At 40.2% G+C, this 25,544-nt stretch overlaps 1 protein-coding gene and 1 pseudogene across 1 annotated transcript in view; one reads left to right on the top strand and one right to left on the bottom strand.

Moving 5' to 3' along the window:
* The window catches only part of NDFIP1 (Nedd4 family interacting protein 1), a 56,585-nt gene that overhangs the window by 7,216 nt on the left and 23,825 nt on the right, over nucleotides 1-25,544 (top strand). The window lies entirely within an intron of this gene.
* On the bottom strand, nucleotides 19,359-24,271 carry LOC123938320 (annotated as a pseudogene).

Here is a 25,544-nt window from a genome sequence, read left to right as displayed (position 1 = left end):
ATACTAATATCTAGTTACTAGTTACTAGTTACTAGTTAATGAGATGCTTGAATGTGATTTGGAGGTTTTTCTGGAAGTTGGATAGTTTATGAAAAGAAATACACAGGTTTAGGGAACAATTTCTGTTTAATAACAGTTTTATTTTTATTTATTATTTAGTGCTTAAGTGTGACATTTAAAATTAAACATTTCTTGTTAGGCATTAGTACACAGATACTCTTCATATACTTGAGTCAAGACAGTATACTTGTAAAGGAAAGCTTGATTTCCCTTCCTTTCCAGCCTCTTCTCAGGTGTAAGTGCTCAAATTAGTGTGCATTCTTCAGGCCTTAATAATTTTTTCCCTTTCCTTTTTAAAACAAATTTTAACAAAAATATTTAAAAATAACCTTTAATATTTGTAACATTTTTAAACTTTCAGAAACATTGAGAAGATAGTAGTTTCTGTGTTCCCCAGATCCAGTTTTCTCTGTTAACATCTTACATTAGCATGATACATTTATGACACTAAGGAACCAATACTTATACTTTATTATTAACTAAACTCCATACTTTATTCACATTTTTGTTTTTATTTTTTAATACAACTTGTTTTTAAAAGATTTTATTTATTTATTTGACAGACAGAGATCACAAGTAGGCAGAGAGGCAGGCAGAGGGGGTGGGAACAGGCTCCCCGCCGAGCAGAGAGCCCGATATGGGGGCTCAATCCCACGACCCTGGGACCATGACCTGAGCCAAAGGCACAGGCTTTAACCCACTGAGCCACCCAGGCACCCCAGATTTTTGTCTTTTAATCTAATGTCCTTTTTTGTGTTCCACAATTCCATACAGGTTACCACATAACATTTGGTTGTCATGTTACTTTAGGGTCCTCTTGGCTGTAATAGTTTCTCACATTTTCCTTGTTTTTGATGACCTTGACAGTTTTGAGGAGTTTTGATCAGGTGTAGACTGTCCCATTTTTTTTTTTTTTGCAGTTTTATTGAGAAATAATTGACATACATCCCTGAATAAACTTAAGGCTTACAGCATTGTGGTTTAATTTACATATATTGTGAACTGATTGCAATAGATTTACCCATCATTCCTCTGCTCATATAGTCGGTTGGATTTGTCTGTATCTTTTTTCATGATCATACTGGGGTTGTGGGTTTTAGGGAGGAAGACCACAGAAGTAAAGTGCCATTTCCATCACATCATACCAGGAAACCGTACAACCAATGTGACTTAATGACACTGTTGATGTTGACCTTAATCACCTGGTTGAAGTAGTATTTATGATGTTTTTCTACTGTAAAATCACACCCCCCCCTTTCATACCGAGCTCTTTGGAAGGAAGTCACTATCTATGTACAATATACACTTAAAAATTGAAGAGTTATGCTCCACCTTGTGGAGGGCAGGGTATCTACATAAATTACTCAGAATTTTTCTTCACGGGATAGTTGTCTCTTCCTGTGAATTTATTTATTCAGTGATACCAGGATGGACTCATTTATTTTATTCTTTGGGTTATAATCCCATACTCATTTATTTTGTGGCTCAGATTTTTGTACTTTTGGCCAGTGAAACTCTTTCAGTTGGCACTTGTGTCCCTGAGACAGGATTCCATCATTTTGGGTTTTTGAAGCACTTACTTTTTGGCACGAGGCTCATCGTGTATATTTCCTGCGTCATCGTGGAATCAGCTATTTCTCCAAGGAGCCTTGCTCCTTTTTTTGAACAATGATACTAGAAACCAAGATCTGTGCACGTTGCTGCTAGGAAGACACTGCTTCTAGGCCTTCTAAGTTAACAGAGTAAAGAAATACAGGTGGGTATACCCATCTATAAGCATTTTTATATGTAATCACCTGTATCTGTATTAAACTAACCAACTCTGACCCATTACTACGTGGATAACTCTAGCCTACTGCCTTGGCCTTTCTGGAAGCTCCCACTTTAGCAGTGAGAATCCTTGCTCCCACCACCCACCATCCATTTATTTAATTCTTCAATTATAATACACATGTGTAGTGTTGTCAGAATTGTTAACCTACACCTCTGTGGGAAACACTTTTATCAACTAGAGTACAAGATATTTACACAGTTTCTTTTGCTTTTAGTCTTACAGATTGTACTGGTTTCCAAAGTTGTTTAGGTGCTTAGGTCAGCACCTTTCCCCTCACCTTCTTTAGTGGGGTTGTTTGATACTTAATAATAGTTAGATTGTTAAGAAGAATGGTAGGAGTGATTTCTCTTTTTTCCCCCCAAAGTTGCTGTTAATAATCATGTTTTGCTTTTTAAAAAATTCCTTTAACAAACTTTCTTGGAAATAGTTTCAACTTACAAGTTGCAGGAATAGCACAAAATAACACCCATATATTTATTGTTCACATTCACCTCAAACATGAGGGTCTGATCAACAATGAAATATAGTACTATAAAAATGGAAAGTACTATCAGTAAAAACCCAAGTCCCTTTTTAAAAAAATTAACATGTAATGTATTATTTGCCCCAGGGGTACAAGTCTGTGAATCATCAGTCTTACACAATTCGCAGCACTCACCATAGCACATACCCTCCGCAATGTCAGTAACCTAACCACCCCATCCCTGCCACCCCCCACCCCTCCAGCAACCTTCAGTTTGTTTCCTGAGATTAAGAGTCTCTTATGGTTTGTAAAATCCAATTCCGTTTAATCTCACAGTTCTTTCTCTGTGGAATTATGTGCTTGCTTTGCAACTTACTTTGTTAATAAATTATTTTTTTTAAAGATTTTATTTATTTGAGTGAGAGAGAGAGAGAGCACGAGAAAGGGAGGGTCAGAGGGAGAAGCAGACTCCCTGCTGAGTAGAGAACAGATTAGGGACTCCATCCCAGGACTCCAGGATTGGGACCTGAGCCAAAGGCAGTCGCTTAAGCAACTGAGCCACCCAGGCGCTTATTAATAAATTATTTTTAACTCATTATGTCCTTGTGAAATTTAGTTGAAATTTTATGGATTAGGCAATCAGGAATATGGTGTTCTTAGTATTTTGAAGCTTTTGTTTTAGGAGTTTTACTTTATAGCATCCAAACTTTTCATACGACTTTGCATTAATAAGCAGGGTTTGTTTTGTTTTGTTTTATACAGTAATCTCTGTACCCAGCATGGGGCTCAAATTCATGACCCTGAGATCGAGAGTTGCATGCTCTACCACCTGAGCCAGCCAGGTGTCCCAATAAGCAGTTTGAAGCTATAGTGTAGGCCTCATTATCTGGAAGGTTCACTTTGAACATAGAGACTGATTTAGGAGAATGTAAAAGGACTTTATTAAAACATCTAATCAGGGGGCGCCTGGGTGGCTCAGTGGGTTGAGCCTCTGCCTTTGGCTCAGGTCATGATCCCAGGGTCCTGGGATCGAGTCCCATGTCGGGTGCTCTGCTGGAGGGGAGCCTGCTTCCTCCGCTCTCTCTCTCTGCCTGCCTCACTGCCTACTTGTGATCTTTCTGTCAAATAAACAAATAAAATCTTAAAAAAAATTAAAAACAAAAATAAAACACCTAATCAGTAATAGTCCATCTTCTGTCATGAAGTAAGAATTTATGTGACTGTGGGTGAGAATTTTAACCTCTTTCTGGCCTTATTTTTTCTTTTGTAAAATGAAGTAGTTGAACTATATCACTTTGATTCCTTCCAGCTTTATAATTGTTTTTATATGTAGAAGCTGGTGGCTTTGATCCAAAGAGATGGCATTCTCTTCATGATTTAGCAAACTTCTTTCATGATGAATAATTTTTTTTTTTTAAGATTTTATTTACTTGACAGAAAGAGATCACAAGTAGGCAGAGAGGCAGGCAGAGAGAGAGAGGGAAGCAGGCCCCCTGCTGAGCAGAGAGCCCAATGCGGGGCTCGATCCCAGGACCCTGAGATCATGACCTGAGCCGAAGGCAGCGGCTTAACCCACTGAGCCACCCAGGCGCCCCCATGATGAATAATTTTTAAAAGTGATGTCAGTAAATACAGATGGTGAATGTATGCTAAAAGATAAAAGAAATTACGCATTGTTCAAAAATATAGAAAATGTCTTTTTAATAGTATATTTTCAAAAAAATGGGTCACTGAGGACAGAATACCATTTTGTAATTTTTCAGTACTAGTTTTAAGTCTTTCCCTTCTCATCAGTGTCAAACATTGTATATCATAGGAAAAAATTAATAATACTTTTAGAAATCTGGAAAAGTAATCAATAATTACAACTTTTTCGGGACGCCTGGGTGGCTCAGGTGGTTAAGCAGCTGCCTTCCGCTCAGGTCATGATCCTGGGATCGAGTCCCACATCAGGCTCCTTGCTCGGGAGGGAGACTACTTCTCTCTCTCACTCTGCCTGCTTGTGCTGTCTCTCTGTCAAATAAATAAATAAAATCTTTAAAAAAAAAAAATTACAACTTTTTCAAATGTACTTTTTTTGGGGGTAGGTGTGGTGCAGAGGGAAAGAGAATCCCAAGCAGGCTCCACACTAAGCACAGAGCCTGACATGGGGCTTGATCTCATGATCTTCAGATCATGGGATCTGATCTGAAATCAAGAGTAGGATGCTTAACCAACTGAGCCACGCAGGCACCCCAATAAACTTTATTTTTTTAGAGCAGTTTTAGGTTCACTATAAAATGATCATCCACTGTCATATAATTTTATTACTTCATGACAGAAGCTGGACTATTACTAGTTAGATGACTTTTTGTTTGTTTGTTTGTAAAGATTTTTATTTTTTAAAAGTATTTGTTTTGTTTTTTAAAGATTTTATTTATTTGACAGAGAGAAATCACAAGAGAGGCAGGCAGAGAGAGAGGAAGGGAAGCAGGCTCTCCGTTGAGCAGAGAGCCCGATGCGGGACTCGATCCCAGGATCCTGAGATCATGACCTGAGCAGAAGGCAGCGGCTTAACCCACTGAGCCACCCAGGCGCCCCAAGATTTTTATTTTTTAACCTCTGTACCCAATGTGGGGCTGGAACTCACAACCCCAAGATCTCGAGTCACACACTGTACGAACTGGACCAGCCAGGTGCCCCTGATTAGATGTTGTAATAAAGTCCTTGTAAAAGTGAGAAAATAGTAATTTTAAAAGTTTTGTAGCTTTTTTTTTTTTTTTTTTTAAGAAGCTGGCCCTTTGAGCTCCAGTATTCTCATTAATTGCTTTTTAGTAGTTGGATTTTCACAAGTTTTGAAATTCTCGTGTAACTCTTGAAACAGGATAAGAAGTATGATTTGAGGGTAATCTGCAGTTGAGGGTCTTATACATGATTGATGGGTGATACTAGATTCTTTTCAGTGGTTTGTCCTCCTGTGGCTGAATTGAATTTTCAGATGTAGCATTTTAAACTGTACTTAAATCAGTTCTACTCAGTCATAAATGTGAGGATCGGCAGCATTAATTCTCTTAGACCTGTTGGCCTGGTTTCATTTTAGGTGACTAAGTGAGGTGATAGAGTTATGTGATCTTGTGAGTTTCACAGCCATCTTAAAGGTGGCAAGATGACCAGCTGAGTAGAAAGGGAGAAGGTTTATGGGGGGCATGAAAGGTAATCATTGGCTTATTATATTAACATCTGCTATTATTTGGAAGGTTAAAATATCTTTTCATGTATCAGGTTTGATGTAATCCAAATGCCATTTTAATTTCCTGTTTCAGTGAAATAGTAAAGTAAGAATCTGATTGTGTTTAAAAGGTCTCAACAGTTACTGGGGCATGCCTTCTAACACCGATTTTGCATTTCTCTTAGCAGATTGCTTTATTATTTAATTGTCCCTGGTTAATGCTGTAGATATTTCTGAGAAAGGAACTTTTTTTTCACTTCAAAAAATTAAGACTGACTTTCAGATATTGCAGTGTTACTAGAATAGGTTATTTAATGAAGGAAAATTCCGCCATGCAGTTAGTGAAAAGGTTATTCAGTTATTTGTATTCATTCAAAAGTCTAGAAGGTTATCTGAAAGATTGGATTGGTGGTTTTTATTTTCTTCTCTATATTTTTGCCTATTGAGTGATTCAAGAGAATGTTTTATGGTCTTGATATCTTGATATAATATGAATTATATTAATTTAGAGAATGAGATCATAGATAAAAGATACCGTTTTTTAAAAAATTTTTTTTAAATTAAAAAATAAAAAATTTTTTATTAACATATAGTGTGTTATTAGCCCCAGGTCTGTGAATTGTTACTTACACACTTCATAGCATTCACCATAGCACATATCCTCCCCAGTGTCTATAACCCAACCACCCTCCCCCTATCCCTTTTTGTGAGATTAAGAGTCTCTTATGGGGGGCGCCTGAGTGCCTCAGTGGGTTAAAGCCTCTGCCTTCGGCTCAGGTCATGATCCCAGGGTCCTGGGATCACCCCACATTGGGCTCTCTGCTCCGCGGGGAGCCTGCTTCCTCCTCTCTCTCTGCCTGCCTCTCTGCCTAGTTGTGATTTCTCTCTGTCAAATAAATAAAATATTAAAAAAAAAAAAAGAGTCTCTTATGGTTTCTCTCCCTCCTGATCCCATCTTGTTTTATTTTTTTCCTTCCCTACCCCCAAGCCCCCTACTCTGCCTCTCAATTCCTCATATTAGGAGATCATATGATAATTGAAAAGACATAATTTTAAGATGGAAGAGCTCACCTGGTTCCAGGTAGGAAGCTTTTTTTTTTTTTTTTTAAGATTTTATTTATTTATTTGGTAGAGAGAGATCACAAGTAGGCAGTGAGGCAGGCAGAGAGATAGGGAGAAGCAGGCTCCCCGCTGAGCAGAGAGCCTGATGCGGGGCTCCATCCCAGGACCCTGGGATCATGACCTGAGCCGAAGGCAGAGGCTTAACCTTAACACTGAGCCACCTGGGTGCCCCCAGGTAGGAAGCTTTTGAGAAGATGAGTATCTTGGCCTTGAAGGATGAGCAAGATAGTGAGGGAGACAAGGATTTGGGGGAAGGGTGAATTCTTATGACTTGTTTCCAGTGGAAAACATGTTTCAGGGCCAGGGCCTAGAGCATATCACCCTCTCTGGTCTGGAGGCCTGTCTCCTCCCTGGAATGCTCTCTCCCTCCTAGCGCCCTTCTTAGTTTAGGTAGTCTGTCCTAAGGAAAGTTTCAGTAACCTCCCCCCCCCCCCCCCCAATTGGGTCAGTTTCCCCTGAGCACAGTGAGATTCCTCTTTTATGACACATTTTGTAATCAGGTTGTTTTTTTTTTAACTTGTAATTCAGTTTTTATATCAAAATTATATATGCATATAGGTTAGAGTCAAGTAAATCTTAACAGTCTTATTACTAAAAACAGTAGTCTCCTGTTTACTTGCCTGCTTCTTAGCTCTTTTAGCTATTTCTTTTGCTTTTTTGTTGTTATCCTTGTAGCTAAAGAACATTTTATAGTGTGCTATGTCTTGATTTTTCAGTTTTCGTTGTTGAAAAAAAATTGACTTTACCACTATGGGGTATAAGGATTTGTCTTTTACCTCCCTACCCTAGCTGCATATACTCCTACTTCCTGTCTCTTCATTTTTCTGATATAATCGTATCCATTATGTAGTTAGATCAATATTCAGGATTTATAGTAATTTAAAGTAATAAATACTGTTCACAGCTGAGATATTTGGTGTCCTGTGGTTTCTTGTCCTTGCCTTAATTGCGCTTTGTTTTCCCTGAAGTTAATAATTATTTTGAGGGTAGGGAATTAGGTAAAATAGGGATGGGGATTAAGGAGTGCACTGTGACAAGTACGGGGTCATGTATGGAAGTGTTGAGTCACTGTATTGTACACCTGAAACTAATATTACACCATGCTAACTGTACTGGAATTAAAATAAATTTTAAAAAGTAATTATTTTTTGTTTACTTAATTTCTGTGTACATATCATAAATTGCTAGTAGCACCAATTCATCCTCAGGCTCTTAAAACTAATACTACCTCATAGCTTTTTTTATATATTCAGATATATCAGGTATTTTATTGATATCATCAAGGGTGGGAAGAGGGTCTTTCCTGGCCTTTTGACTCATTTTAGAAGATTGCTCCCAAGGTCTGCTGTTCAGCTATCATCCTGGGGGTTTCCTTTCCCGGGGTTTTTAATCGAAGCCCCTTTCTTTGATTCAGTTTTCTCTCTTGGTTTATTGCCTCATATTCCTAGAACACAGCCTTCAGTATCCTTCTGAGGAAGAATGCATGGGAAGTTAAGCCCCTGCCCCTGTTCTTTGAGACTTTGTACATTGAAGACTCTTTTTAAAAAAATTTTTTTAATTTTTTTATTAACATATAATGTATTATTAGCCCCAGGGGTTCAGGTCTGTGAATCACCAGGTTTACACACTTCACAGCTGTCACCATAGTGAAGACTCTTATGTTACCTTCTCACTTAGACTTTTGGTCCAGAAACATTTTTGAATTTTGAAGGCATTTACTCCATTGCCTTCTAAGTTCCACTGTTGTGCTTTTAGAACATGAAGCCAGTTTTGATGTCCGATTCTTCAGATGGGGTCTGCTTCTGTAGCTCTCTGTCTCATACTCTTGAAGTTTTTAGGACCTTCTTTTTGTCCCTACTACTATTCCTACATTTCACTGTGTTGTATCTTGAGATTACTTTCATCCATTGTGCCAGGCATTCAGAGGGTCCTTTCGGTCTGGACGCCCATGTCCGTCAGTTCTAGTAAATTTTTTTTTAAAGATTTTATTTATTTATTTGACAGAGATCACACGTAGGCAGAGAGGCAGGCAGAGAGAGAGGAGGAAGCAGGCTCCCTGCAGAGCAGAGAGCCCCATGCGGGGCTCGAGCCCAGGACCCTGAGATCATGACCTGAGCGGAAGGCAGAGGCTTTAAGCCACTGAGCCACCCAGGTGCCCCAGTTCTAGGGTGGCTCAGTGGTTTAGGCCGCTGCCTTCGGCTCAGGTCATGATCTCAGGGTCCTGGGATCGAGTCCCGCATCGGGCTCTCTGCTTGGCAGGGAGCCTGCTTCCCTCTCACTCTCTCTGCCTCCTCTCTGCCTACTTGTGATCTCTCTCTGTCAAATAAATAAAAAATCTTAAAAAAAAAAAAGTTTTTGTGTCCAGGTGCCTGGGTGGCACAGTGGGTTAAGCCTCTGCCTTCGATTCAGGTCACAATCCCGGGGTTCTGGGATCAAGCCCTGCATCAGGCTCTCTGTTCTCTCCCCTTCCCCTGCCTACCTCTCTGCCTATTGTGATCTCTGTCTGTCAAATAAATAAAGTCTTTTAAAAAAAGTTTTTTTTTTTTTTTTTTTTTTTTTAATATTTTATTTATTCGACAGAGAGAAATCCAACTAGGCAGAGAGGTAGGCAGAGAGAGAGGAGGAAGCAGGCTCCCTGCGGAGCAGAGAGCCCGATGTGGGGCTCGATCCCAGGACCCTGGGATCATGACCTGAGCCGAAGGCAGAGGCTTTAACCCACTGAGCCACCCAGGCGCCCCTAAAAAAAGTTTTTATTTCCAAACTATGGAAAGAGCTCAAATGTCCCATTGACTGATGAATGGATAAAGAAGGTGTGGTGTAGGGACGCCTGGGTGGCTCAGATGGTTAAGCGGCTGCCTTCGGCTCAGGTCATGATCCTAGCATCCTGGGATCGAGTCCCATATCGGGCTCCTTGCTCGGCGGGGAGCCTGCTTCTCCCTCTGCCTCTGCCTACCTCTCTGCCTACTTGTGATCTTTCTCTCTCTGTCTCTCTCTCTCTGACAAATAAATAAATAAAATCTAAAAAAAAAAAAAAAAGGAAAAAAAAAAGGGATGCCTGGGTGGCTCAGTTGGTTAAGCCACTGCCTTCGGCTCAGGTGATCCTGGGGTCCTGGGATGGAGCCCCACATCAGGCTCCTTGCTCGGCAGGGAGCCTGCTTCCTCCTCTCTCTGCCTGCCTCTCTGCCTGCTTGGGTGTACTCTCTCTCTCTCTGACAAATAAATAAAATCTTTAAAAAAAAAAAAAGATTGCTCTCTTTAAAAAAAAAAAGAAGGTGTGGTGTACACACACAATGCAGTATTACTCAAACATCAGAAAGAATGAAATCTTGCCATTTGCGAAGACATCAATGGAACTAGAGTGTATTATGCTAAGCGAAATAAGTCAGAGAAAGACAGATATTGTATGATTTCACTCATATGTGGAGTTTAAGAAATAAAAGAGATGAACATATGTGGGGAGGAGAGAGAAATTGTAAGAGATTCCTTTTTTTTTTTAAATGATAGATTTTTAATGATAATAAGAGAACAAACTGAGGGGTGATGGAAGGAAGTAAGTGAGGGGAGGGATGGACATTAAGGAGGGCACTTATGAGAACTACTGGGTGTTATATGTAAGCGATGAATCACTCATTTCTACTCCTGAAACCAACATTGCACTATATATTAACTAACTAGAACTTAAATAAAAATTTGAAAAGAAAAATAAAAAGTTTCTGTTTGATTTTTCTCTGCTTCCCTCCCCCCCCCCCGCTTTGGATCTAGTACCTACTTGTACTGATTCTTTAAAATTTTTTTAGCCTCATATTTTTCATCTTTTTTTTCTACCTTCTATGAGATTTCTCAATTTTAAATCTTTTAAAAAAAACTTTATTTATTTACATAATCTCTGCCTAACAGGAGCTTAAATTTACAACCCCGATACTAAGAGTTCTGTGCTCTTCCAACTGAGCCAGCCGAATTCTCAATATTAGATTCTAATTCTTTGATAAAATTTTAATCTGTTAGTTTTAATGTTTAAAAACTCTAATCTCTCCTCCCCTTTTTTCTTTATAGCACACCATCCTTGTTTCATGGTTCTGATATTTTTCTCTCTTTGAAATTACTGAAAACTTTTTCCTTTCTTTTTTTTTTTTTTTTTTTTAAAGATTTTATTTATTTATTTGACAGAGAGAGATCACAAGTAGGCAGAGAGGCAGGCAGAGAGAGAGGAGGAAGCAGGCTCCCCACGGAGCAGAGAGCCCGATGCGGGGCTCGATCCCAGGACCCCGAGATCATGACCCGAGCCGAAGGCAGCGGCTTAATCCACTGAGCCACCCAGGCGCCCCAACTTTTTCCTTTCTTCTAAGTGTTCATCCTCCTGCCTACTTGTTTCCTCCCCATTGCATGTATTCTCTTTGTTTTGGTCTTTTGCGACTGTTAGAAGCTTTCATTAGGTGTGTGGTGGTCTTCACCTGCTTGGTTCAGAGTGCACAATCAGTAAAGCAGTTTGGAAGCTCAGTATGCTTGATGGAGTTTCTTGTTGAACCTGACTAGGCTGTTGCTTTGAGTGACAGTGTCTTTAGGTCTCTTCTCTTGGGTTGCTCCATTTCCCCCAGAGAATAGGCCTGGCTGCTAGTAAGAAGGGAGCTGAGTGGGAGGAAGAAGGCTGGGAGATCTCAAAATGGAGTACATAAACCTCTCTCTCTCTCTTTTTTTTTAAAGATTTTATTTATTTATTGGACAGAGAGAGCCAGAGAGTACAAACCAGGGGGTGAATGGCAGAGGGAGAAGCAGCCCTTCCTCCACTGAGGGAGGGAGCCTGTCGTGGGTTAGATGTGGGGCTGGATCATGACCTGAGCTGAAGGCAGTTAACCAACTGAGCCATCCAGGCAGGTCAGTCATGTACAGTCTTTCAGTCTTTTTTTTTTTTAAGATTTTATTTATTTGACAGACAGAGATCACAAGTAGGCAGAGAGGCAGGCAGTGGGGGTTTGGGGGGGGGGGTAAGAGCAGGCTGCCTGCTGAGCAGAGAGCCTGATGTGGGGCTCATTACCGGACCCCGGGATCATGACCTGAGCCGAAGACAGAGGCTTTAACCCACTGAGCCACCCAGGTGCCCCGATAAACCTCTCTTAATCACTCATTTCTGATGCTACCCTTTCTCCTAAACTCCATGTCTCCAGCCCAAAACTCTGTTTTACACTCTCCAGAGAATAAATCTCTAATCTTCTGATGGGGATCTTAGGAGCTGTGTGTTTCTGGCTACATCAGCAACCTTTCTGCTTTTAAATCTCATTGTCATTCCTACTTCACCAGTACCTGCTGCTACCACTTGAGCCTTTTGAGGATATAGGGCAAAACAGATTGCTTTTCTGCTTTCTGGTTCAGGCTTCAGTTTTCTACCACAGCTTCAGTCAGCTGTGGTAGTTGACACCTGTCATCCTGCTCCTGGTTTTCAGGATTTTACTGCTGCTTCCTCTCCTGGTGCTTGACTCTGTAGTTTTTTGCCTTAAAATTAAAAAACCTGGGTGCTCAGTCAGTTAAGTGTCTACCTTCCACTCAGGTCATGATCCCAGAGTCCCATGTCGGGCTCCTTGCTCAGTGGGGAGTCTATTTCTCCCTCTGACTACCTCCTCCCCCGCCCTGGGGCTTTGTTTCTCTCTTATTCACTTGCTCTCAAATAAATAAATAAAATCTGAAAAACAAAAAAAACAAAAAACCCATACTGACATTTACATTTAAGATGGCTTTGGAAGGGATAAGACGTAAATGTGTGTGTTTAATCTTTAAGTGAAGAATTAAAATTGCATTTAATCCTTTTGATTGTCTTTTCTTTGGTAAACTACAGACTTAGGTTAAAAACACCAGTCACCTTTATTGTTGAGTCCTTTATCCCACACCAGTCATGGCCTTACTTGTTCATTGAGTGATGTTAAATTAATCTAGCAGTTAAACACTTGTATAATGGAACATTCTGTGATGGTGGGATGGAGGGAAAGATATGAGATGCTTAATGCATCTCTCTTTCTTGGCTCACGTTGTTCTTGAGGGAGAAGGAGACCTCATGATCAAACCTAAGTTAAGGCAGACTCACTTGAATACCTTTTCCCGTCCATAATCTCTGCCGTAGTTTGCTCTACTCCAGGCCTAATAATAATATAGTAATAAGCAGGCATAGCTTTTGGAACCTCTCAGCCTGAGGAAGCTCTGGTTGCTCATGGGGCTAGCAGAGCCAAGCAGGCTGTAGTTTCTGCTCGTTCCTGGCTTCTAGGCATGTCTTTCACTTTTGGCATCTGAACATTGACTTTACTGGGTTTTTAATGTAGACTATTCCATTTCTTGGATATACTGTTTGGTTGTTTTTATTTATTTAAATTTTTTTTCCTTTAAGATTTTATTTCTCCATTTGAGAGAGAAAGAGAGCATGGTAGGGTGGGGGGATTACAGAGGGAGAGGGAGAAGTAGATTCTCCACTGAACAGGGAGTCCAACCCAGGGCTTTATCCCAGGACCCCAGGACAATGGGACCATGACCCAAGCCAAAGGGAGACATGCAACCAACTAAACCACCCAGGTGCCCCCATTTGGTTGTTTTTAGAAGAAAAAAAAATATTCAAGGAATTACGGTGTGATTAAAACACTAATTTTCTGGGGCACTTGAGTGGCTCAGTGGGTTGAGCCTCTGCCTTCAGCTCAGGTCATGATCCCAGAGTCCTGGGATTGAGTCCTGCATTGGGCTCCCTGCTCAGCAGGGAGCCTGCTTCCTCCTCTCTCTGACTGCCTGTCTGCCTACTTGTGATCTCTGTCTGTCAAATAAATAAATAAAATCTTTAAAAAAAAGACTAATTTTCCTTCATATGTACCAGCTTTATTGAAAACCTATTTATACCTAGTGTACTATAGTAAGTGTTATAGGTTGAATACTAAATGTTAAACATTTCTTGTTTCTCAGGAGATAAAGGTTGATATCTGTTTTTCCTTTGTGCTTCTTAAGGTTTTGTTACCATTTATTTGAAAATTGGTAATTATAGAATCATAATGTTCTTTTAATTTTTGTTATGTTTTGTTAATTTTGTTATGAAATACATGATATATACACAAGGAATACATGTAATACATAAGTTTATAAAGGCTGCTCATAAATCAAATAACTATGAGTTTATAATCAGGTCACAGCAGTCTTCTGAAAGGTTTTTTTTTTTTTTTTTGGTTTCTCACCCCTCCTTGCTTTTGGACCAGTCAGTAAGAAAGAGTAAGCTTTTGTTTTTGTTGCTTTGTAAAGCCTAGTTTCTCATCCATTTTCTTCATGTTGATGTGTTCTTGGTGTTAAGTAGTCCTAGGGATGCCACCTGCTGCTAACGCTAACTCATGGACCCTCATCACTATCCCACAGAGTGGGCACTCATCTGCGTAGGGCTACATGCCTTGCCTGTACAGGGATTTGGTGATTTGTAAAGTTAGGTGAATACTCGAGGTAAATGTGAACTGGTAAGTTAAGGCGGCATTAAGACATTAAGATAAGCCACCCGTTTCTTCAGGTAGATTTCTGTTAAAGCTACACCTCCATGCCTGCTTGAGTCAGCACGTGCTAATAAGGTAACCTGCTGGGCCACTCACTGTTGGGTGCTGAGGTGAAGACAGCACGGAAGCATGCAAATGTCCCTCTCTGCGTCACCAATACTCCTCCAGTCTCCTTTTTTCCTCTTCCTGAATTGTTAGTGAAGTGTAATTTATGTACAGAACCAACACAAATCATAGATGCACAGCTTAGTGAATATTCAAAAGTTGGACGTGCACTTCTGACTAGTACCCAGGTCAAGAAACCACATGACCAGCACTCAGAAAAGCCCCCTTCAGCTGCCCTTCTAGTTACCCCTTCCCCAGGGTAACCACTGACTGGCATATGAGGTTCATCTAGCTTTGATCTTTGTATAAATATAATCATACAGTAAATGCTCTTGTTTCTCGCTTCTTTTGCTCAGCATTTTTTTGGTGAGATTCACCCATGCATTGTATGTTGTCGTAGTTTATTTATTCACATTGCTGTGTAGTAACCTATCGTATGGAGATACCACAAAATTAGTTATTCATTCTGCTATTGTTGATGGGCATTTAGGTAGTTTCCAGTTTAATTAATAGTGTTGATTTAAACATCCTGGTGTATCTTTTGGTGAACATATGTGTTTCTGTTGGATATGTAACTAGAATGGAATTGTGGGGTCATAGAGTATTTATAAATTCATCTTTAATAAATGCTGAGCAGTTTTCTAAAGTGGTTGTACATGGGGCACCTGGGTGGCTCATTTGTTAAGCATCTGCCTTCGGCTCGGGTCATGGTCCCAGGGTCCTAGGGTTGAGCCCTACATTGGGCTCCCTGCTTGACAGGAGGCTTCCTTCTCCCTCTCCCACTCCCCCTGCTTGTATTCCTTCTCTTGCTATATCTCTCTGTCAAATAAATGAATAAAATCTTTTAAAAAAATAAAGTGGTTGCAGAAATTTACAATTCCAGTTTGAGAGTTCTTGTCATTATATACCTTCATCAGCATTTGGTATTTTCTGCTTTTAAAATATCATCTGTGATTTTAGTTTGCATCTCTGTGCTGACTAATGAAATGAAGCCCTTTTTAATAAGTTTATTGGCCATCTGGCAACTTATTTTGTGAAATGTCTATTCAGGTCTTCTGCCTATTTTTCAGTCAGGTGGTTTCCTTTTTCTTTTTTTTCCCTTTTCCTTACTGTTTTTTTTTTTTTTTTTTAAAGATTTATTTATTTGACAGAGACCACAAGCAGGCAGAGAGGCAGGCAGAGAGAGAGGAGGAAGCAGGCTCTGCGCTAAGCAGAGAGCCCGATGCGGGGCTCGATCCCAGGACCCGGGATCATGACCCGAGCTGAAGGCAGAGGCTTTAACCTGCTGAGCCACCCAGGCGCCCCTCCTTACTGTTTTTTTTTAAGAAGTTCTTTATATATGCTGGTTATGAGTCTTTAGTCTGAAAAATGTATCTTTTCCCCACTCTGGGTTGTGTTCATTCTCTTAATGGTGTCAAAGTTCTTAATATGAGAAGCACATGTGGATGGACATCTTCATGTCCTTGGACATAAAACAGCTAACCACAAAGGAAGAAACTCATAGTCTACTTTTTTTTTTTAAGATTTTATTTATTTGTCAGAGCAGAAGCACAGAGAGCTGCAGGCAGAACAGGAGAGCAGGCAGAGGGGAGAAGCAGGCTCCCCGCTGAGTAAGAAGTCCTATGTGGGGGGGCATCTGTCCTTGTTGACAGATCTTGATCTTAATAATTGTACATAAAGCAACATTTAATAAATATCAGATTAACTTTTTAATATCCAAAATCATCAGCCTAAATAGTATTATTATGGCTTCTACTAACAACCAGTCTTCTAGTTGATGGAAAAAATGGAAATGTTCTTTCAAGAGCATTAAAGGAAAAATAATCAAAAATTGACCTCATGCTGGCATGTGTTAGCGCCTGATAAAATTTTTTTGAATGAAATATTCAAATTTCTGACTATCTCTGAGAAAAGTTGTGGGCTATGGCAGAAGAAAAGGCAGTGGAGAGAATGGAAAGCTTGAATCACAATATATTTACATTTGATTATACTTCACTAGGTTATATATCTACATTAATAGTGTTTACATTTTATTTTTTATTTTTTTAAAGTTTAGGGGCGCCTGTGTGGCTCAGTGAGTTAGGTGTCTGCCTTCAGCTCAGGTCATGATCCTAGCGTCCTGGGATGGAGTCCCACATTGGGCTCCTTGCTTGGCAGGGAGCCTGCTTCTCCTTCTGCCTGCTATTCCCCCTGCTTGTGCTCTCTCCCTCTCTCTCTGACAGTAAATAAAATCTCTTAAAAAAAAAAAAAGGTTTATTTAAGTAATCTCTACACCCATTGTGTGGCTCAAACTCACAACCCTGACTGAGATCAAGAGTCTCATACTCTTATGAACTGAGCCAGCCAGGTGTCCCAGTTGTGTTTACAGTTTTAGTACACTGTGTGGTTTAGCTGTTTTACAGAAAAGTTGTACAAATCAAACTATTCTAAATATATTACTAGATAGGCATGTAGGTTTTTGGTTTTTGGGGTTGTTTTTGTTTTTGTTTTTGAGAGAAAGAGGAAGAGTGTGAGAGCATGAGCAGTGAGAGAGAGAGAATGTCAAGCAGACTCCACGCTGAGCATGAAGCCCAATGTGGGGCTTGATCCTGTGACGCCGAGATCACGACCTGAGCCGGAACCAAGAGTTGGTCGCTTAACCAACTGAGCCACCCAGGTACCCTGATAGGCATGTAGTTTTAATAATAACTTTGCATTGGACTGATTTAAAAGGGTTGAGTTCTTTTGTAATTTAAATATTACTTTATATAATTGTTTTACAAGTTAGGATTTGGGAAGACCTATGTATGTGTGTTATACATATCCTTAATGTGTGTATCTTAATAGATACATTTTTATATACACACATGTATATGTATTAAGTATATGTGTGTGTGTAAAATCTTAGTAGATGCTAGAACTGTTCTTTATGTCAAGTCTGGAAATTGGACTTGTTCTTGAAGTCTAAAAGAATCCTTGATGAGATGACACCAGTTGTAGCCCATGTTCTGTTGGGACAACTTCCTTTTTTTTATTTCCCCAGAAAGCATTGCTTAATATAGCATTTTATTTATTTATTTATTTATTTATTTATTTTTAAAGATTTTATTTATTTATTTGAGAGACAGTGAGAGAGAGCATGAATGAGGAGAAGGTCAGAGGGAGAAGCAGACTCCCCGTGGAGCTGGGAGCCCGATGCGGGACTTGATCCCAGGACTCTGGGATCATGACCTGAGCCAAAGGCAGTCGAACCACCCAGGCGTCCCTAATATAGCATTTTAAATGGCGAATAATTAGTAGGTTGTTTTTGCTTCCGTGTTGGTATTTTATAGCTTTAACATACCTTACGAGACCAGCGCTCTAACCCCTGAGCTACGGAGCCTTTAACATACCTTAGATGAATACAACATACAGGGTTTTTTTTTAAAAAAAAAAAAAAAAAAGCACAAACAATATTTACCACTCTTACATTTAAATTATGGACTAGATTTTATATATATAAATTATTTAAAAGTGAGTCTGTCTAGCTCCTATCTTTATATTTATTCTCTGAACAAAAGATAAATGGTTTCTACCATCCTGTTAAAAGGAGGGAGAACAAGCCAAGTGCTTACTGTCCATTTCAACTTGTCTTTGCTAGGACTTTTAATTACTTCTCCAAGTAGGCCCTAGAGCTCTGAAGTCTGAGTTTTCTTAAGGAATCATGAAGTGGAGAAGAGGTAGGACTCAGAATGTTACCGAGGACATGGATCGGTTAGTAAATAGTTGCTGCTTCTCAAAAGGTGGCAGAGAGACCTATCTGAAAACGTTGCATGATTACCCCTCTTATTTCCCCAATCTTTATAAAATTATGAAGCCTAAAGAGGGTGGGGCTTATCAGTAACTTTGAAGGGTCTTAGTTTTAGATTTTGATGAAGTTAAGTGCTAGAAAACACTAGACATCATTTACTTGACGCTGTCTTGGTGAAGCTGTCAGTGGTGGAAATACTTGAACAGAGGGCATGGATCCCTGGGGGTTGGCAGGTTGATGACAGTTTTCTGGTCCCACCCAAAAATCTCACAGTGCTGCTCTCATAGCCATGGTTGGCTCATTTAGTTTATCTGTGGTGGAGTGATTTCTCTGAGCACCTTGGCTTAGGAAAATTGAAGTTGGAGATGAGTGGCTACTATCTTGCCTCTTCCTCTTTTCTCTCTGGATGGTATTCCTTGTTACTTGGATCTCAGGTGAAGAAATAAGAAAACACATAGGTTTGGTAATCATAGTTTATAGCATTTGCTCTCATTTCTAAGGATTAAGGTAAATACTGCAAGTATTTTTCTCCTTCCAAACCAAATTTTTTTCATCAATTGTATTTATGTGTTTAACTGTGGTAACCACAAAAATCTTGAAAAAGCTTTATAAACTGATGGCCTTTTCTAAGGGGATTTGCTGTGGTATTAGAGTTTTCCTTTCATCTGTTACTGCATTGATTTTTTAAGGCATTATTCTGATTTCTTTTGCTTTGGTGAATTTTGACTTTTAATCAGGTTTTTATTTTGGTATTAAGAGGATTTGCATTAAATTTTTTCTTTTGACATGAGACATATTGTTGGGGAAAGTCTAATTCTGGTGGTTTATTTTTAAAATTATCTTTAGGGAAGCTGTTGAAGTAGAAAATTTTAATGTGCTTATGCTCAGCTTTTAAAATAGGTTGTTAGCCAAACTATTTTGATTTCTGGATCCTAATATTCTTCTCATCAGGAGGGGAGAATATGAAGGATTTTTTTTTTTTTTTACTACAATTAGTTTGCAATTCAGTGTGTTATTTTTCTTTATTTTTGTCCATTTGCAAGTATGTGTTCCATGTTAAGCCCTGAGGATACTGGTGGGATGAAGACCATTCTCTCACATTAAGGGGCATTGACATTGATTTAGCAAGAGAATGATGATTTGGAGCAGTAAATTTTCAGGGTTCCCACCCCCTATAAAAATGCTTTAAAGGTGGTGTCTTGCACAGTGTGCAACATCACAATAGGAACAAGAGCAAGTGTGCATAGAGACATGGCTAAAGAGCTCACACAGCTTCTGTGCTTTACTGGCTAGCAGCCCTAGGCCACCTCTTCCTCTGCCTCCTGCTCAGACTCACCCTCCTCCTTGGCTGTGGTGTCCTGGTCCTGCTGGTAGTTAGACACCAGCTCATTTTTGTTGCTCTCAGCCTTGGTGAAGTCTATCTCGTCCATGCCCTTGCCCGTGTACCAGTGCAGGGAGGGCTTGCACCAGAGCCTGGCTGTGAACTGCTTTGAGATATGCTTGAACAGCTCCTGAGTGGCCATCCTATTGCTGATGAAGGTGACAGACATGCTTCTGGGGTGGGATGTCCCAGCTGTTCTTCTGTGGTTGGGGATCCACTCCACCAAGTTGCTGCTCTTCTTGTTTGAGATGTTAAAACATCTGTTCATCCATCTTCATGGAGCCCTCGGACCCTGGGGCCACAGTCAGGGAGTGGCTGTGGCAGGGGTCACAGGCTGCTATCTTGTTCTTGTCATCAGATATCTGCTGGGTGAGGTCTGGCACCCTCAGGGCCTAGTACTGTGACTGCCTCCACTGGTCATTGGGGCAAAGCTGGGCATGAAGAAGTGCAGGTGGGGGAAGAGGACCATGTTGACAGCTAACTTGAACAGGTCAGCATTGAAGTGGCCAGGAAAGCCCAGGCAGGTGGTGACCCCATTCATGATGGCTGACACCAGGCAGTTGAGGTCTCCATTGGTGGGTGTGGTCGATTTTAGGGTTCTGAAGCAGTTATAGAGGGTCTCATTATCAATGCAGTAGGTTCCATCTGTGTTTTTTTTTTTTTTACCAGCTGTTGGACTGGGAGGGTGACCTTGTAGGGTTCTACCACTGTGTCTGACACCTTGGACAAGGGCACCACACACTGAATGTGTTCATGGTCCTGTCTCAGTACTCCTCCTAGATCTTGCAGACGAGGAGAGTACCCATCCCAGACCCAGGCCCTCAACCCAGGGAGTGGGTCTGCTGGAAGCCTTGTACTCAGTCACAGCTTTCAGCTTCCTTCCTCATTATATCCAGCACCCAGGCGACCAGCCCTGTACCTTCTGTGTAATGCGCCTTGGCCCAGGTGTTCCCAGCACCACTTTGACGTAAGACAAAGTTGTCTGGACTGAAGATTTGTCCAAAGGGTCCCAAGTGCACACAGTCTATGGTGCCCAGCTCCAGGACCACAAGCGCAGTGCGGAAGTGTACTTGCCACCATTGGCCTGGTTGTAGTACAGGTTTATCCACTCCAGCTGCAGGTCGTTGTCGTGGTGGTAAGTGCCTGTAGTGTCACTGCCCTGCTAGTCTGATGACCTCCCAGAACTCGGTGACGATCTGGTTGCTGCAGTGGGAGAGCTGGTGGTGGTGGCGGCCCGGGTGGAGGACACAGTGACACAAGAGCCCAGGAGCAGGTATGCAGAGTGCTCTTCCATTTGTTTGTTTGAGTTTTTTGGTGTGTTGTTTGTTTCTTGAAGTAGGCTCCACTGCCCACCATGGAGCCCAACATAGGGCCTGAACTCGAGACCCTGAGATCAAGACCCGAGATGAGATCAAGAGTCCCACATCTAACTGACTAAGCCACCCAGGCACCTCTCTTCAGTTTCGTTTTAACTAAAATTCACATAATATAGGTTTGTGTTTTCAAAATTAGAAGATACTTTTTTTTGAGATATAATTCACATACCATGAAATTCACCCTTTTAAAGTGCTATTTTAGTAATTAGCAATTTAGTAATTTTTACTGTATTCACGAGGTTTGGAACCATTACCACTATATAACGGTGGAACGTTTTTATCACCCCAAAAGAAACCTGGATCCTTCAGCAGTCAGTTACTCTCTCCTCCTCCCTTCCCCAGCTCCTGGCAACTACCAGTCTTTCTGTATCTCTTGGATTTGCTGTTTCTGGTTATTTTATATAAATGGAATCATAAAATATATGGTCTTTTGTGACTGGTTTCTTTCACTTAGCATATTGCTTTCAAGCTTCATCTGCAATGGAGTATGTATTGGTACTTCATTCCCTTTTTTTTTTTTTTGATAGGATGGATTATTCTTAGCCATCCTTTTGTATGGTTATACCATATTTTGTTTATCCATTCAGCAGTTGATGAACATTTGGACTATTATAAGTATTGCTGCCATGAACATTCACATGCAAGTTTTTCCGTGAAACTATGTTTTCACTTCTCTTGAATATATACTTAGGAGTGGAATTGCTGGATCTTTTTATAGCTCTCTGTTTAACTTGTTTTTGAGGAACTGCTAAACTTTTCCACAGTCGCAGTCTTACATTCCTGCTGGCAATGTGTGAGAGTTCCAGTTTCTCTGCATACTCAAAAACACTTTGTTACTTTCCTTTTTTATTTTCTTATGGCCATATTATTTGAAGTGATATCTCTTGCTTTGATTTTGCCTTTCTGCTGTGACTGCTGATGTTGAACATCTTGTGTATACTGCCCATTTGTATATCTTCTTTAGAGAAATGTCTATTAAAATTCTTCACCCAGTTTTATTTTTATTTTTAAGATCTTATTTATTTATTTGAGGAGCAAGCAAGAGAGAGAGCACAGAGGGAGAGGGAGAAACAGGTTCCCCACTGAGCAGGGAGTCTGCCACAGAGCTGGATCCCAGGACCCTGAGATCATGACCTGAGTGGAAGGCAGACGCTTAACTGACTGAGCCACCAAGGTGCCCCTCTTGCCCATTTTTTTTTTAAATTTATTTTAAAAAAGATTATTTATTTATTTGTCAGAGAGAGAGCGAGCAAGAGAGAGAGAGAGCAAGCACACGCACAAGCAGGCAGAGTGGCAGGCAGAGGCAGAGAGAGAAGCAGGCTCCCACTGAGCAAGGAGCTTGATGCGGGACTCAGTCCCAGGACCCTGGGATCATGACCTGAGCTGAAGGCAGTGGCTTAACTGACTGAGCCACCCAGGCATCCCTGCCCTTTTTAAATTAGATATTTTTTAATTGGTGAGTTTCTGTCAGAATTATTTACCTTATTTTAAATGTCATCCTCTAATTAAAAGCAATATAATAGAGAATTGTCCTTGAATGTGAAGAATTTGGTGATGTTAGAATAACACAATTTACATTCAGTATACAATTAAAAACCTACAGGTTATATACAGTAGAAAGTACACAGTTCTCAGGGCATCTGGGTGGCTGAGTTGTTTAAGTGTTTAAGTGTCTGCCTTTGGCTTGTCTTGAGCCCTCTCTGCTCAGTGGGGAGCCTGCTTCTCTCTCTTCCTCTCCCTCTCCCTCTGCCTGCTGTTCCCCCTGCTTGTGGCCCCTCTCTCTCTCTCTCTGTCAAATAAATAAAATCTTAAAAAAAAAAAAAAGCCCCATAAAAATAAAGGTTACTATCTTAAAAAAAAGAAGAAAATACACAGTCCTCACAGGCTGGTTATTTCTGAATGAGAGGAAAATGCACACGTGGTTGTTTACCTAAGGAAATGTGTGTGTTTACTTTCTGGTAATTATACTGTCTCATTTGGTGGGATTTATAAAGAGTATGCAGAAGTACTGGGTTGGTAATGAGAGGTTTAAAAATTGCATTATAAGGTAAAAGATTTAGGATTTAACTAAAATTATAAGTGGTAAATAACATTTAAAGCTAGAGTTCAGGCATCAATCCAGGATTTTTTTGAGACTTACTGTTAATAACTAAAGAAGAGATTTAAAACTTACATGATCTCTTGCTGTTTAAATAGGACCTAACCAAGAAAAAAATGAATGGTGTGAATACTTGTAACCTTATGGATTTATTGGACAGTTCAGCATTATTTTCCACACGCTTGTTGTGTTTGTGTGAATTATGAGGTATGTTTTGGTACCTCTTGTCATGTATAAGGCTTTATGGATTTTTTGTTTTTTTCTTTGTTGTTTAATAGGGTTTGTTGTTCTCCCAGTCTTAGTAAATAGAATCCAAGAATGACTTTTAAGAGCCTTAGGTCCTGCCATCCAACGTTGTAAATGTTAGTCCTTAATTTAGGCCTAATCGTAGTCCTGGCTCTGTTCTTGATTAAAAACAGCTCATTTCTAAATGGAAGACCATCTTTAGAACTACTTAGGACAGAGGAGTGATGAGGCCTCCTTGCTGGGGTGGGAACTCAAATTTAAGAATTTAAACCTGCAGGGTATAAGTGTCCTTAAACTTATTAAAATCTAGTTTGCTTCTATTAGAACTAGAGCTATGTAATGATTTCTGTATGGGAGATTCGTTAAACTGTTGTTTAGGTAAAATGTCATATATTTGATTCTAATAGCAACAGTATTGATAGGACGTAGAGGAATGTAGTAAGGAGTAACATCCTGTATTTTAGATGTGCTGTCTTTCACTGGCTAAATCTAGAGGACAAGACATTATTAACATCTGTTTGTAGGTAAATAATAATTAAAAAAAAATTGGAAGTGATCAAGGCCAAGAGGTACCATAGCAGATTGTGATATGCAAATTGGAAACATGGGAGGGTTTTAGAGTTCTTCTGGGGAGCCATGAGAGGGTCTACTCAGATTGTAGAGTGGAACATCAGTAATCAGGAAAGTAGGGGCAAAAGCACAGTGGGGGTGTGGTAAAGAGAAAGGTCAGACAGATTTTCAGATGATTGGGTTATTCCTATTTCAGGGATGGAGACCTGGGTAATTTTAGGTGATTTTGTACTAAACTCAGTACTTTATATGGCATGCATAGGTAATTGTGTAATTAATTACTATTTTGAAAAAAAAAATCCCATTTAAATCTTAATTAGATATAAGTGAAGTTGATCAGAATGGTTAAGAAAAGTTACATGGCAGAAAAGAAATCAGTCCTCAGTGGGTATTTATTATGTCATAGATAAGATCAAAGGATTCTCCCCACCTACCACAGCTAAGACCACAGCAGGGAGAGAGCAGCATTTCTCACCTCTTTCCAACCCTGCCTCTCACACTGTCCCCTACAGCCAGGATTCTGTAACAGGTTGGACTCATGCTCCCACTGACCTTCTTTGACAGGAGAGGCTGGGCATCTTTCCAACACCAGCCCCAAAGTGACAATGATCCTATTTCTCTGAGAGAGTCTCAGGGGAGAGCCTGGAGATCCCTGAGCCTCAGAGATGTGGCAGGGAGGATGGCACAGGAAAGATTCCCAGGGACAGAAAAGGGAACATTAAAATTACATTTTGAAACCGAATAACCAACTTTATAACCTTAGAGATACGTCCCACTGTAGTTCTAGTGTGCATTTCTGCCAACCCCCTGCCCCCAGCCTTGTTACCTAATTTGTTTGCTGAGCAAAGCCAAATTAATGGCCATAGATGGCCCCCAGGTGTAAAAAGATGTATACTTAGGGGTGGTGGTCACTAGATACTTGCTGCAGGTGGTGCCTCTTTCTTTTTTTCCCCACCTTATAGTATTTTATTTCAACACATTTCTTGGTGGAGCCTAAACTTATAACCAGCATGTAGAAAATAGGGCATTGTTGCGAAGCCTGTAGAGTGAGGTCCTGGGATCATCCCAGCATGTGGAACCTCCAGAGTCATAGTGGGTGTTTTGTTTTGTTTTGTTTTGTTTTTTAATCATCTTTGTTTTTGTTTTCAGTTAGAAATAGTACATGATTGATTCTAAAGTGTTGAAGTTTAATGGAGGGAAAAAACTTCACCTGGAAATGTTTTTTTCCTCACCAAAGAGAAAATGGGGGTTTCTGAGACAGTTGGAATTTCTTGCTCTGTTATCTCTTACCTTGGCGTGGGATGATCAAATTGCACATCTCCAGGTTGCTAGGAGACAGGCAACCTATCTCATAGATGCTGGCACATAAGACCTCTTTATTCTCTGGACTTCTGTATTTCTCAGAATTGTCACGCTTCCTTTCTAAACCCTAAATTATGCAGAGGTAACATGATTATTTGACCAAGCTCAGGAAATCTAAAATGGGTCAAAAATTCCAGGCTTGGTTTAGATAAAGAACATGACTGGCTGCAGTATATTGAGGTAGGATTCTTATAAAGTCCGTATTTGCCTCTCTTTTTGCTGCTGACTCTTCTGTGACATTCTCAGAGCACAAAAGTGGTTAGGTGGGAGTAGGCTGAGAATACCCTGTCTAGAGCTTCTTACAATATTGAAAGAATTACAAGTGAACCATGGCTGCAGGAACTCTATTTAAATAATTAACCGATTTGGTGTCCCAGGAACATGTGGCTTTACTATAGCTATTTTGCAGATATTGAGAGGAAATTTATCTTAGGTTACAATACAGTTCTTT

This window comes from Meles meles, chromosome 3, assembly GCF_922984935.1.
Source record: "Meles meles chromosome 3, mMelMel3.1 paternal haplotype, whole genome shotgun sequence".
In the NCBI taxonomy this organism is placed as follows: domain Eukaryota; kingdom Metazoa; phylum Chordata; class Mammalia; order Carnivora; family Mustelidae; genus Meles; species Meles meles.
This window is presented reverse-complemented; position numbering and strand designations above follow the sequence as displayed.